This window comes from Acinonyx jubatus, chromosome D1, assembly GCF_027475565.1.
Source record: "Acinonyx jubatus isolate Ajub_Pintada_27869175 chromosome D1, VMU_Ajub_asm_v1.0, whole genome shotgun sequence".
NCBI classification, from domain to species: Eukaryota; Metazoa; Chordata; class Mammalia; order Carnivora; family Felidae; genus Acinonyx; species Acinonyx jubatus.
Window position 1 is genome coordinate 16,187,855 of NC_069390.1, and position 12,434 is coordinate 16,200,288.

General features: G+C 40.3%; 1 protein-coding gene across 1 annotated transcript in view; it reads left to right on the plus strand.

The window, feature by feature from the left end:
- Positions 1 to 873: 873 nt before the first annotated feature.
- Positions 874 to 12,434, plus strand: part of CKAP5 (cytoskeleton associated protein 5) — a 110,572-nt gene continuing 99,011 nt past the window's right edge. Inside the window, exon 1 of the mRNA XM_015075665.3 lies at positions 874 to 984. The gene's annotated coding sequence lies outside the window, so the exon portion shown is untranslated. The remainder of the gene's footprint in view (positions 985 to 12,434) is intronic.

Sequence of the window (12,434 nt, forward strand, 5' to 3'; positions counted from 1 at the left end):
TGACTAGCCTATATGTTTTATTTCTCTGACCAAAGCAGTTTGTAAATTTCTTGGGCGTAAGGCCCTTATCTTATTCATAGAAACATAGAATTTAGAGATAAGCAAGATTTATTTTTAAGATTTTATTTTTAAGTAAGCTCTACACGCAACTTGAGGCTGGGACAAACAACTCTGAGATCAAGAGTTGTACTCTGCCCCGAGTGGTGTAGCCACCCCCCCCCCTTTTTTTTTTTTTTTAGGATTTTATTTTTAGAGCTAAACAAGACTTTTAGAAATCATATTAACCAAGCCTGTCGTTTCTATAAATAATAGAAGTATAAAGCTTTTGCAGAATGCTTACTGTTCAAAGGCCTTTCCTAGACATTCAATTAGCTATATTATATCCTCACATTAAGCTTGTAAGGGAAACATTGTTATCTCGTTTTGAGGAAACTAAGCTACAAATAATTTACTGGGAAAAGTGGTTTACTTAGAACAGGTCCAAGACCAGAATCCAGTATCCTGGCTCCATTCGCTGCTCCTTCCACTATATCCCAGAGCCTCTCTTTTCCCCCACGCACTTAGCTGCACAATCAATATTTGCTGAATGAGAGGACTTTTTAAAAAATTGCAGGTGTTGACAGTCGCTTGAATAGCCAAAATTAAATAAAGCAAACATGCTGATGGCCGGGGATGCACAGTTCTCCACACATCTATCGCCTTTCTTTCGAGTGTGGGTGTGGGGGGTCGCCGGTAGCTTTTGCTCTGGCGACCTTCTTTCTCCCCACCCGACCAGGCAACGCCGGTTCCGAAAGAAACACGGCCGCGCGCGGCCCCTTTAAAGCTGCGGGCGGCGCGTGCACACAGTCCTTTCAAATGGACCAATAAACGCGCGATGGGCGGTCCGCCGAGGACCAATAAACAACGAGGACACTGCGGGGTGTGCGGCGGCCCAAGCGGTTTCAAACGGCTTAGAGCAGGCCCCTCGGTTCTGACCCGGCGGAGGTGAGTGGCCGGTGGGCCCGACCCACCCGCGTAGGCCCTCGGGTCCGGGCGTCGCGCGCGCCGAGGGATCTTGAACCCCGAGCGGGGGATCTCCGCGGACGCGCCCCTCCCTCGCCGCACGAACCCGGCGGTCTGAGACGGCGAAGCGGGGCGGAGGCCGGGGGACCTGCGGCTGGCAAGGCGGGGGGCGTGGGCGCTCGCGTGGGGCCGAGGCCGGGATCCGGGTGACCCGAGCGCGCCGTGGCGGAGTGCGGGCGGCAGCGTCCGGGAAATGGGAGCGGCTCAGGGCCGCGCCTGGCGGCCGAGGGTGTTCCGGGACTGGGGCGGGGGCCCTGCGAGCCGGCCCTGCTACAGTGCCCCTCGCGTAATTGTCAAATGAATGAATGAGTGAAAAAGAGTCTAGGAGGGTTGTCGTGGTTGTGACGGGCTCCGTCGTCTGGAGCGTGACAAGGACTGCGGTACCGGGGCCTGCCCGCGCACCTGTGTCCCTGCTGGCTTGCTGCGGTTTTAACAATTCCGATCATACCGCTCCGCCCGCACGCCTGGCTTTCTCTCTCAAAAGGTGTCAGTAGAGTTCAGGTATCTTTCTAGCTCTGAAGGTTTGGCGGACCTATACAATAGCCAACCAGTGTAGGTTAGCTTAAGCAGGCCCTGCTACTTTACGGTGGGGGGCTCGGTAAACTCGATTCTTACTTTTCAGCCCTTACCACTCTTAAGCTGCCGAGAGAGCTACCCTGCAGTGGTGGTAACTGTCAGGCAGGATTTAAATGCATCCTGTTTTGTTTCTCGGATAGAAAACGATGAAAGCGATGTTGCCAGAGTGGCTACTGTGTGTTAGAAAATATATTCGTGTTGATGGATCCTAACAATGAGTTTTTCATTCAGCATCAATAGAGGGTAAAGTGGTTTTTGCAGAACTTGCCCCAAATTTATGCTTGGCTCTAATTCTCACGGGGAACTAAGGCATCAAATCTTGGCCCAGAAATGCTGCCTGTCTTATTTTATGCATAATTATAGTAATTGAAAACTCATTTTTAGAGAGGTGAACTCCTTCTTTCTCCATTTTCATCACCCTGAAAAGTCCTTCTTTGACCTAAAGAGCCAATATATTAAGCTAACAATCCTTTGCAACTTTTAAGAAGTCCAAAAGATTTGAACTTTTTTTTTGGTGATTGAACAAACCATAATGTTTTTATAAAATTTAATGATACAGAGAAAGGTGAAATCATTTTGTTTTGCCAGCATAAATGAAACTTGGTCAACTCGTGAGAAAATTTTTTTACACAAGTTTTTAAAGTCTGTTCTATGGAGTAATGGCAGCAAAGTATTCCATAACAATTAATATACCTTATACTTTATTATTACTTTTAACATTTTGATCAAGTTTGAATTATGAACAGTAGTATAGCCTTCGATTGACAGCTTAATGTTAGCAGCAGAGCTTTTTAATTGCAATAAATTTGGGTCCGTTAATATTATGAAGCTGTTCTAGACTTTGGGGAGGCAATTAGAAATAATAAACCATCTTTAACAAGGCCTTAGGATATTGTTAATCTTGATGTGGAATGAAAACTTTCCTTTATTTTGAAGTAAAGCCAGGCTCTCGTATGCTCCTTTGACTTAATGGAGTCTCATTGATTGATTCAACACATATTGAGATAGATGCCTACTGTGTGTTAAACACTGTTCTGGATTCTGGGAATACACTAGTGAACCAGAAAAAGACAAAGCTCCTGACCTAAGGGAGTTTGACAGTTTTATCTCTGAAACAATTTGCTGTAGCAAATTGTGTTTTCTGTAATCCCTCTGGCCCAACTCTGAACATTGAGCAAAATAAATACTCAAATACTTTTATTAGCAGTAGCTAACATTTAGTGAATAGTCACTGGGTGCCCCATTTTGTCTTTTTTAATCCTCACAGCTTTTTATAGATGAGGAAACTGAGTCTTAGAAAAGCTATGCAACTTGTTCAAGATCATACAGCTGATAGAATCTGAGTTTGAACCCAAGTCATTCTGTCTCCAGAGCCTTTGCTTTTAACCAACCTATGGTTGTGCTTTATGAAGTAATGAGATCTGTTAGGGAGAATTCAGGAGCAATTTCTGGGTAGAATACCCACCTCCTTTTTTTAAACTACTTCTAGCAGAGCCATGATTAAATATGAGCGATAAGCATGGTAGTTTTTAGAGGGAACATGGGGAAGTCCAAAAGACAGTATTTACTGGACAACTGTGACTTTGGGGGAGACTCTGGGAGAGCGTAAAATTGAGATCTTGAGCTAATTATCATTGATAGTTTCCCAGTGGTTAGTGTTGGAATGGTTTGAGATGCCTAAATGAGGTTTGTATTTTTACCTCTGGAGTTCAGAATATGTTCGCTCATTCCTATCAGGGCAGTTGCCCTGTTTACTTGAGATGTCTCAGACACATTAAGCTTATTCTTTTTGGCTTTTGCATTTGCTGTCCTCTTTGTATACTGGCTGCACTGAGGTCTCAACTCAAATGTCATCTCCTTAAAGAGGCATTTTCCAAGCTCCAATTAGAGTAGCTGTCTTGGTCATTTTTGCCTCACTTTCATTTTTTATTCACCTCACAGCATTTATTGCTGGCTGATGGGTCATTTATTGTTTGTTTGTGTGTTGTCTGACTTCCTCAGAAATGAAAGCAGAGCACAGATTTTTTTTCTTCTTCTATTTTTGAGGTTACCACAAAGCCTCGAACAATAGTTGGAACAAAAAAGGTAGTCAAAAAATACTTGTTGAATAAAATTGGCCAAAACTGTCATAGTCTTCTCTATGTGATAAAGTGATAAAGACAGTATATAACTAAAGCTGGCTGTGTTACTGTGTCTTTGGATGTGAGCAGTATTTCAGCAGACTAATTTGGAAAGTCTTCAACTAAGAAAACTGGAAAAATGATAGTTTTATGTTTGTGTCAACTGGGGGGAAAGGAAGGTTTGACTTCTCCACTCCTGCCTTTGTTGTTGTTGTTACTATTATTATTTAAGATTTTATTTATTTATTTTTTAAGTAGGCTCCACATCCAACGTGAGGATTAAACTCATGGTCCTGAGATCAAGAGTCACATGCTCTACTGACTGACGGTTCCCCCCCCATTGTTATTTATTTATTTTTAATTTAAAATTTTTTCTGTGAAAGTTTTTAGGGGTATTGGTCAAGTATATTTTAGGATGTCCCTCTACTGGAATTTATCTGATGTTTTTGTTATGATTAGATTGGGGTTATAGGTGTGATCACAGAGAGGAAGTGCCATTTTCATCATATTAAAGGTTCATACTATCAACGTGATTTATAACTGGTGGTATTGACCGTGATCGCCTGGCTAAGGTAATATTTGTCAGGTTACTCCACTATAAAGTTACTTTTCTCCCCATTCCGTACTGTCCTCTTTGGAAGAAAGTAACTGTGCTGCCTACATTTAAGGAATGAAGAGTTATGCTCCCTGTTCTTTGGGGTAGAGTACCTACATAATTTATTTGGAAGTCTTCTGCATGGGAAATTTGCCTCTGTTTCCTCATTTATTAATTTAGGCAAGTATTTATTTCTGTCATTGTGGAATGAAGGATCTCTATCTTATACTTTGAGTTATATTCCAATACTACTTTACTGCTCACATTATTCCAGCTTTGTCCATTGGGAGCTTATTCAGTTGGCTCCTGTACTGTGCCCCTTTAACATACTGACATCAGTGTGTGTATATATATTTTTATGTAATTATTTTTTAACACTCACTCACTTTCTGGCACTACAAGATGCTCTAGGCTCATCTTGCATATTTCTTGTCACAGTGCTAAAATCAGCTATTTCCCCATGGAGTTCTAGTTCTTTTATTGAAGAATGGTCTGAGAAACCAAGATGTGGACACTAAGTATTATCATTGCTGCCAGGGTTTTGTTTCTTTTAGGCCCTCTCAGCTAACAGAGCAAAGAGTTAGTTTTATGCTAACTCTTGTATATAAACATGTCAGTAAAATATTTCTGTGTGTAATCATCTGTAACTATATTAAGTTAAACATGAGTTCTTACTGATATCTCCAGTTCGAATCCATTATCACATAGACCATTCTAGCCTTCTCTGTTTGCTGTTCTGTGAATTTCCACATCAACAGTAGAAACCTTGCTTCCACCATCCATTTACTTAATTGGTCAATTCCAATAAACATGTATAGCAGTATCAGAATTGTTCACCCACACTCTCACGGGAAACAACTTTATAAACTACAGTACATATGTATAGTTCCTTTTGCATTCAGTCTTAAAGATTCCATTAATTTCCGAGGTTGCCTAGGTCAGCACCTTCTCCCTATCCCCTTCAGTGAGGTTGTTTTAACACGTTTGTAATACAGTCAGATTCTCTTGTCACAGACTGCATTCTTCTCTGATTCCCCGATGTCTTAAATGACTTTTTGTTTTTAAGTTTTACTTGCTTATTTTGAGAGAGACGGGGTGTGGGGAGAGAATCCCAAGCAGGCTCTGCGCTGTCAGTGCAGAGCCTGATGTGGGGCTCAGATTTCACCAGCCAAACCGTGAGATCATGACCTGGCCTGAGTCAAGAGTTGGATGTTTAACTGACTAAGCCACCCAGGAGCCTCTAAATGACTTTTTAAAATTAGCATACATTAAAGTTCACTCTTAATGTTGTAAAGTTCTTTAGGTTTTGACAAATGCATAATGTTACTTATCCATCATTGTAAGAATAGTTTCACTGCCCTAAAAAAATCCCCTGTACTTTACCTGTTCGTTTTTCCTCATTCTCCCATCCCTGGGCAACTGCTGATCTTTTTACTGTCTCCATAGTTTTGCTTTCTTCCAGAATGTTATATAATTGGGATCATACAATATGTACCCCTTTCAGACTGGCTTCTTTCACTTAGCAGTATCAATTTAAGGTTCTTCCATGTCTTTCTGTGGCTTGATAGCTCACAACCATTGTGTGGTTGTGTCACAGTTTGTTTATCCATTCACCTGTTGAATGGTCATTTCTAGTTTTTGACAATTATGGACAAAGCTGCTGTAAACATTTGTGTGCAGATTTTGTGTAGATACTCATTTTCAATTCAACTGAGTAAATACCTAGAGGTGCGATTGTAGGATCATAGGGTAATCAGTGTTTACCTTGTTAAGAACTACCAAACTGACTTCCAAAGTGGCTGTATCACTTTTGCTTTTCACCAGCAATGAATGAGAATTTTTGTTCTACATCTTTGTCAGCATTTAGTTTTATCAGATATGGGTTTGTTTGTTTGTTTGTTTTTTGCCATTCTAATAGGTGTGTAGTGCTCTCACTTTTAGAAAATTTTGTTTTTTCATGACATTGACTTTTTTAATATTTTTTTTTAATGTTTATTTATTTTTGAGACAGAGTGCAATCAGGAGAGGGGCAGAGAGAGAGGGATACAGATACAGAATCTGAAGCCGGCTCCAAGGCTCTGAGCTGTCAGCACAGAGCCTGAGGTGGGGCTCCAACCCATCAGCTGTGAGATTATGACCTGAGACAAAGTCAGACGCTTAACCGACTGAGCCACCCAGATGCCCCATGATACTGACTTTTTTGAAGAGAAAATTATAGAGTCTTTTAGAGGAATTAACTTAAATAAACTTTTTGTTTTGTAATAATTTTAGATACTCAAAAAAGTTACAAAGATGATACATAGAATTCCTATATACCTCTCACTCAGTTCCCTATTGTTAATATCTCACATGGCACATTTGTTAAAACTAAGAAACCAACAACTGATATATTACTTTTTGCTAAACTCCAGATTTTGTTTGAATTTCTACAGTTTTTCCATTTGTATCTCCTTTCTGCTTCTGGTCCAGTCCAGGGTAGCCCATTGCATGTAGTTTTTGTCTTTCAGTCTTTTCTTGTCTTCATGACTTTGACAGTTTTGGGGAATACTGGCCAGTTATTTTACTGGCCCTCCTTTTGAGCTTGTCTGATATTGTTCTCATTACTAGACAAGAGTTGTATGTTTTTGGAAAGAATGCCACAGAATACCATCATTTCATATCGGGATATGTGACATCCATATGATAATCACTAATGATGACTGATCAGTTGGTTAAGGTAGTGTTTGCCATGTTAATATGTGAGGTTACTGTTTTTCCCTTTCTTTTTTTTTTAAATATATTTTCCCTTATTTTTTTAAGTTTATTTTTTCCCCCCTAAGTTTATTTACTTATTTTGAGAGAGAGGACCAGTGGAGGAGGGGCAGAGAGAGAGAGACTGAGGATCCAAAGCAGGCTCCATGCTGACAGCAGACAGCCCGATGTGGGGCTCGAACTCATGAACTGTGAGATCATGACCTGAGCCAAAGTCAGACACTCAAACGTGACTGAGCTACCCAGATGCCCCAACTATTTTTCCTTTTCTATACTGAATTCTTTGGAAGTAGATCACTAAGTCTAGCCCACCCTCAAAGTGGGTGGAGGACTTAAGTTACACTTCCTGGAGGGAAGAATATCTACATTTATTATTTGGAATATTGAAGATTTGTCTCTTCTCCCCCATTTATTTCTTTATTCAACCATTTGTCAGTATCAGTGTATCTGTTTTGTGCTTTAGTTATAATCTGATTCTGTATTTTTTAGTTTTTTGCTCAGTTTTCCAGCTTTGGCCATTGGGAAGTCTTTCAGGTTGGCTCCTGTGTCCCTTTGATATGCCTCCATCCTTTTTTTCATTTTGAGCATTTCCTTACCTTCTAGTACTACAGAATGTCCCAGGTTCATCTTATATTTTCCCTGCTCTAGACCCAGAATCAGCAATTTCTCCAAGGAGCCTTGGTTCCTGTCATTGGACAGTGATTTATAGAAACCAACATCTGGGTGCTCCATGTGCTCATTACTGGGGTATCATTATTCCTAGACCCTCTCAATGGACAGAGCTAGGTAATATATGGATGTTTGCTAACTTATGTATATGTACACACATATAATTGTTTCTGTATCTTTCTATCTGTATTTATATTAGGCTAAGCATGAATACCTACAGTTCTCGCCAACTTTTAGAGGAAACTTATGTCCCAAACAAATGTCCTCTTTATAATTGGCTTTTTACTGAGATCTAACTTTTCCTCCCTGATTAACACTTTTTAAGTGCTATGGAAAACATTATTTTTCATGACCTGGTAATAGCAGTTGTTTGACCTGGGATATGATCTTTGTTTGGAAATGCATTCAAAGCATAAATTCTGACTTAGTTAGAATGGTCATATGTTTTTGGCATCGATATGGTGTCAGATAAACCATGGTGACCTCCTGTCTCTTGACCTGGTCTCTTCAAGCATGATTTTCGTTATTTTATTTAGAAATGAGAGCCCTACTTCTTTGATCTTTTAGTTATATTTCTTACGGATTTGTTATTAAATAAAAGTGATTTTTAGATCCTTTCTATAAAGATGAGAAAAAAAATGGGGCACCTGGGTGCATCAGACTTTGGCTCGAGTCATGATCCTGTGGTTCATGGGTTGAGCCCTGCGTCATGCTCTGTGCTGACAGTTCAGAGCCTGGATCCTGCTTCAGATCTCTGTCTCCCTCTCTCTCTGCCCCTCCCCTGCTCATGCTTTGTCTCTCTCTCTCTCAAAAATAAATAAACATTAAAAAAATTTATAAAAATATGAGAAAAAATGAATAGTTTCGAGTATTGAAATTTATTTGTTTAATGTGGGTGACTTCTTTTTTTCGTTTTTCAGTCATAAGACTTAAAGTAGCATTTTATTTATCCGAAAGTCAACTACCAGGAAATAAACCACAAAAGTCTTTTCAGCAGCCTAAGTAGGTATCTCAAATTTTATTGACTTCCCTCAGGTAGATCCTGCTCCCTCTTATGCAGTTTCAGCCTACTTGGTTCTTTAAATCAAGAGCTAAAATTAAAAAGGCAGCACTGCTACAAGCTAACTAGAAGTGTTAGCTTGATTAAAAGGGTTGAGGAAGGAAATCTACAAAATGTAAAAATTCAAAAAAGACATTGGAACCATTTAGATTTGGTGTAAGAGTCCTTCATATCTCTGTGGCAGTAGTGGATTCTCCTGAAAAGTTTAAATGATTGTTAGTATACTTTAAAAAGACTGGGAAGCTTAGGTGTTTTCTCCGATTTATATGAAAAAAAGTTACACAAAGTAGTTGTTTCAGGGATAGACCTTTCCTGTCTGGCCACCTTGGCTGTCTAGAACACTCACTCCCTAATCAGTTTTGTTGTTTTAAGTTTTATTTTTCGTTTTATTCCACAGTGTTTTTTTAAAATGCATTCTTTTTTTTTTTTTTAAGTATATTTTTGCAGAGAGAGAGAGAGAGAGAGCGCGAGCATGAGGAGGGGAGGGGCAGAGAGAGAGGGAGACGCAGAATCTGAAGCAGGCTCCATCCAGGCTCTGAGCTGTCAGCACTGAGCCCGATGTGGGGCTCGAACTCATGGACAACGAGATCATGACCAAGCCGAAGTCAGATGCTCAACCGACTGAGCCACCCAGGCACCCCTCCACAGTGTTTTTTAAAAATCATTTTGTGTCCTTATCTACTTGTAGTATGAAGTCTCTCATTTATAGATTTTAAGAATTTTTTTTCGGGGTGGCTGGGTGGCTCAGTCGGTTAAGCATCTGACTTGGGCTCAGGTCATGATTTCATGGTTCATGGGTTTGAACCCCATGGTGGGCTCTGTGCTGACAGCTCAGGGCCTGGAGCCTGCTTTGGATTCTTTGTCTTCCCCTCTTCCCTGCTGCCCTCCTCCCCCCAACTCACACTCTGTTTCTCTCTCTCTCTCTCTCTCTCAAAAATAAAGAAACATTTAAAAAAAAGTTAAAAAATTTTTTTCAGTACTGTAATAGCACCCTTCTTTTTTTTTTTTATTTTTTTAATTTTTTTTATTTTTGAGAGAGAGAGAGAGAGAGAGAGAGAGAGAGCAGGGGAGGGGCAGAGAGAGGAAGAGAAGGAATCCCAAATAGTCTCTGATAGCCAATAGCCTGACACGGGGCTCTAACGGTGAGATCTTGACTTGAGCCGAAATCAAGAGTCTGATGCTTAACTGACTGAGCCACACAGGCGGCCCCCACACTTTTTTTTTTTTTTTTAAGGTCTCATGAAAACCTCTTGTCTAGAACTAGCATGAGTGCTTCATTTAGTAGTAAAGACTAAATCTCCTATCAGAAATCTCTGTGCAGTAAATAAAATCATTTTTTACATTTTAGAGGACTGCCTGCTTGTTTTGAGCAATGTTTAATATGGGAAATCTGCCCAAGCAAAATATGGACAGTCCCTTTGAGTATTATAAAATGGCATTTACTTTTTAATTAATGGTAAATCTGTTTTCTATAGGATAAAAAGGAATAGATTACTTGCATACTGAAAGAAGCAGTTTGTTTTAAAACAGAAACTTAATGTTTCTTGGTCCTAAGAGTTCTTTGCTAACTTAGGTCTTTCTTGGACCAGAAGGCTGAAATATGGGGTTAAGTCTGAACAGAAACTAAAATCTCTGAATGACTGGGATACACTTATAACAACACAATAATGGTAGCTACCGTTTCTTTCTTTCTTTCTTTCTTTTGTTCTTTCTTTCTTTCTTTCTTACTTTCTTTCTTTCTTTCTTTCTTTCTTTCTTTCTTTCTTTCTTTCTTTCTGTTTATTTATTTTTGAGAGACAGAGACAGAGCACTAGCTGGAGAGGGCAGAGAGAAAGGGAGACACAGAATCCAAAGCAGGCTCCAGGCTCTGAGCTGTCAGCACAGAGCCCAATGTGGGGCTCGAACCCATGGACCGTGAGATAATGACCTGAGCTGAAGTCGGACACTCAACTGGCTGAGCCACCCTAGTGCCCCTGATGTTTGTTTATTTTTGAGAAAGAGAGAGAGGGACAGAGTGTGCACAGGAGAGGGGCAGAGAGGGAGACGCAGAATCTGAAGCAGGCTCCAGGCTCTGAGCTGTCAGCATAAAGCCCTACATGGGACTTGAACCCACGAACCATGAGATCATGACCTGAGCCGAAGTCGAACGCTCAACTGACTGAGCCACCCAGGCGCCCCTGGTAGCTACCATTTCTTGAGTGTTTAGTATTTGCCAGGCATTTTGTTAATAGTCTTCCTTGCATAAGTCACTGGGTTTGTATAATATGGCCCTTTTTAGACCATTTGGTCATTTGAGTTACACTTCTGTTCTTTTGTTCATCTCTTTTGGGCTTTCACACACATGCCTGTAACATTCTCTATTATCCCTGTATGTTATGGCTTTGCCTGGCTAACTCCTATTGATTTCCTTTAGTTCTCAGCCTTAATGACAGGCATACCTCAGAGAGACTGCAGGTTCAGTTCCAGACCACTGCAATAAAGTGAATATCACAATAAAGTAAGTCATGAAGTTTTTGGTTTCCCAGCACATATAAAAGTTATGTTTATACTGCACTATAGTCCGTTAAGTGTGCAATGTTAATATCTAAAAAAACAATGTGCATACATACCTTAATTAAAATATGTTGCTAAACAATGCTAACCAGCACCTGAGCTTTCGACAGTCTGTAATCTTTTCACTGGTAGAGGGTCTTACCTCAATGTTGATAGCTGATGACTGATCAGGGTGCTGGCTGCTGAAGGCTGGAGTGGCTTTGGCAGTTTCTTAAAATAAGACAACAATGAAGTTTTCTGCATTGATTGACTTTTCCTTCATAAACAATTTCTCTGTAGCATGTGATGCTTATTGATAACATTTACCCACAGTAGAACTTCTTTCAAAATTGGGAGTCGTCCTCTCAAACCCTGCTGCTGCTTTATCAATTAAGTTTATGTGATATTTCAAATTCTTTGTTGTCATTTCAACACTTTCACAGCATCTTCAACGGGTAGATTCTATCTCAAGAAACCACTTTCTTTGCTCACTCATAAGCAATTCCTCATCCATTAAAGTTTTATCATGAGATTGCAGCAATTCAGTCACATCTTCAGGCTCCACTTCTGATTCTATTTCTCTTGTTCTTTCTACCACATCTGCAGTTACTTCCTCCACTGAAGTCTTGAACCCCTCAGAGTCCTCCATGAGAGTTGGAATCAACTTCTTCCAAACTCTTGTTAATGTTGGTATTTTGACCTCTTCCCATGAATGATGAATGTTCTTTTTTTTTTTTCCTAAGTTTGTTTATTTTGAGAGAGAAAGGGAGAGAGAGAATCCCAAGCAAGCTCTGTACTGTCAGCGCAGAACCCCAATACAGGGCTTGATCTCACAAACTGTGAGATCGTGACTTGAGCCGAGATCAAGAGTCAGACGGTTAACCAACCGAGCCACCCAAACACCCCAAATCACGAATGTTCTTAATGGCATCTACAATGCTGAATCCTTACCAGAAGGTTTTCATTTTCTATTTACTTTGCCTGGGTCCATCAGAGGAATCTTATGGCAGCTACAGCCTTATGAAATGTATTTGATAAATAACAAGATTTCAAAGTCAAAGATACTGCT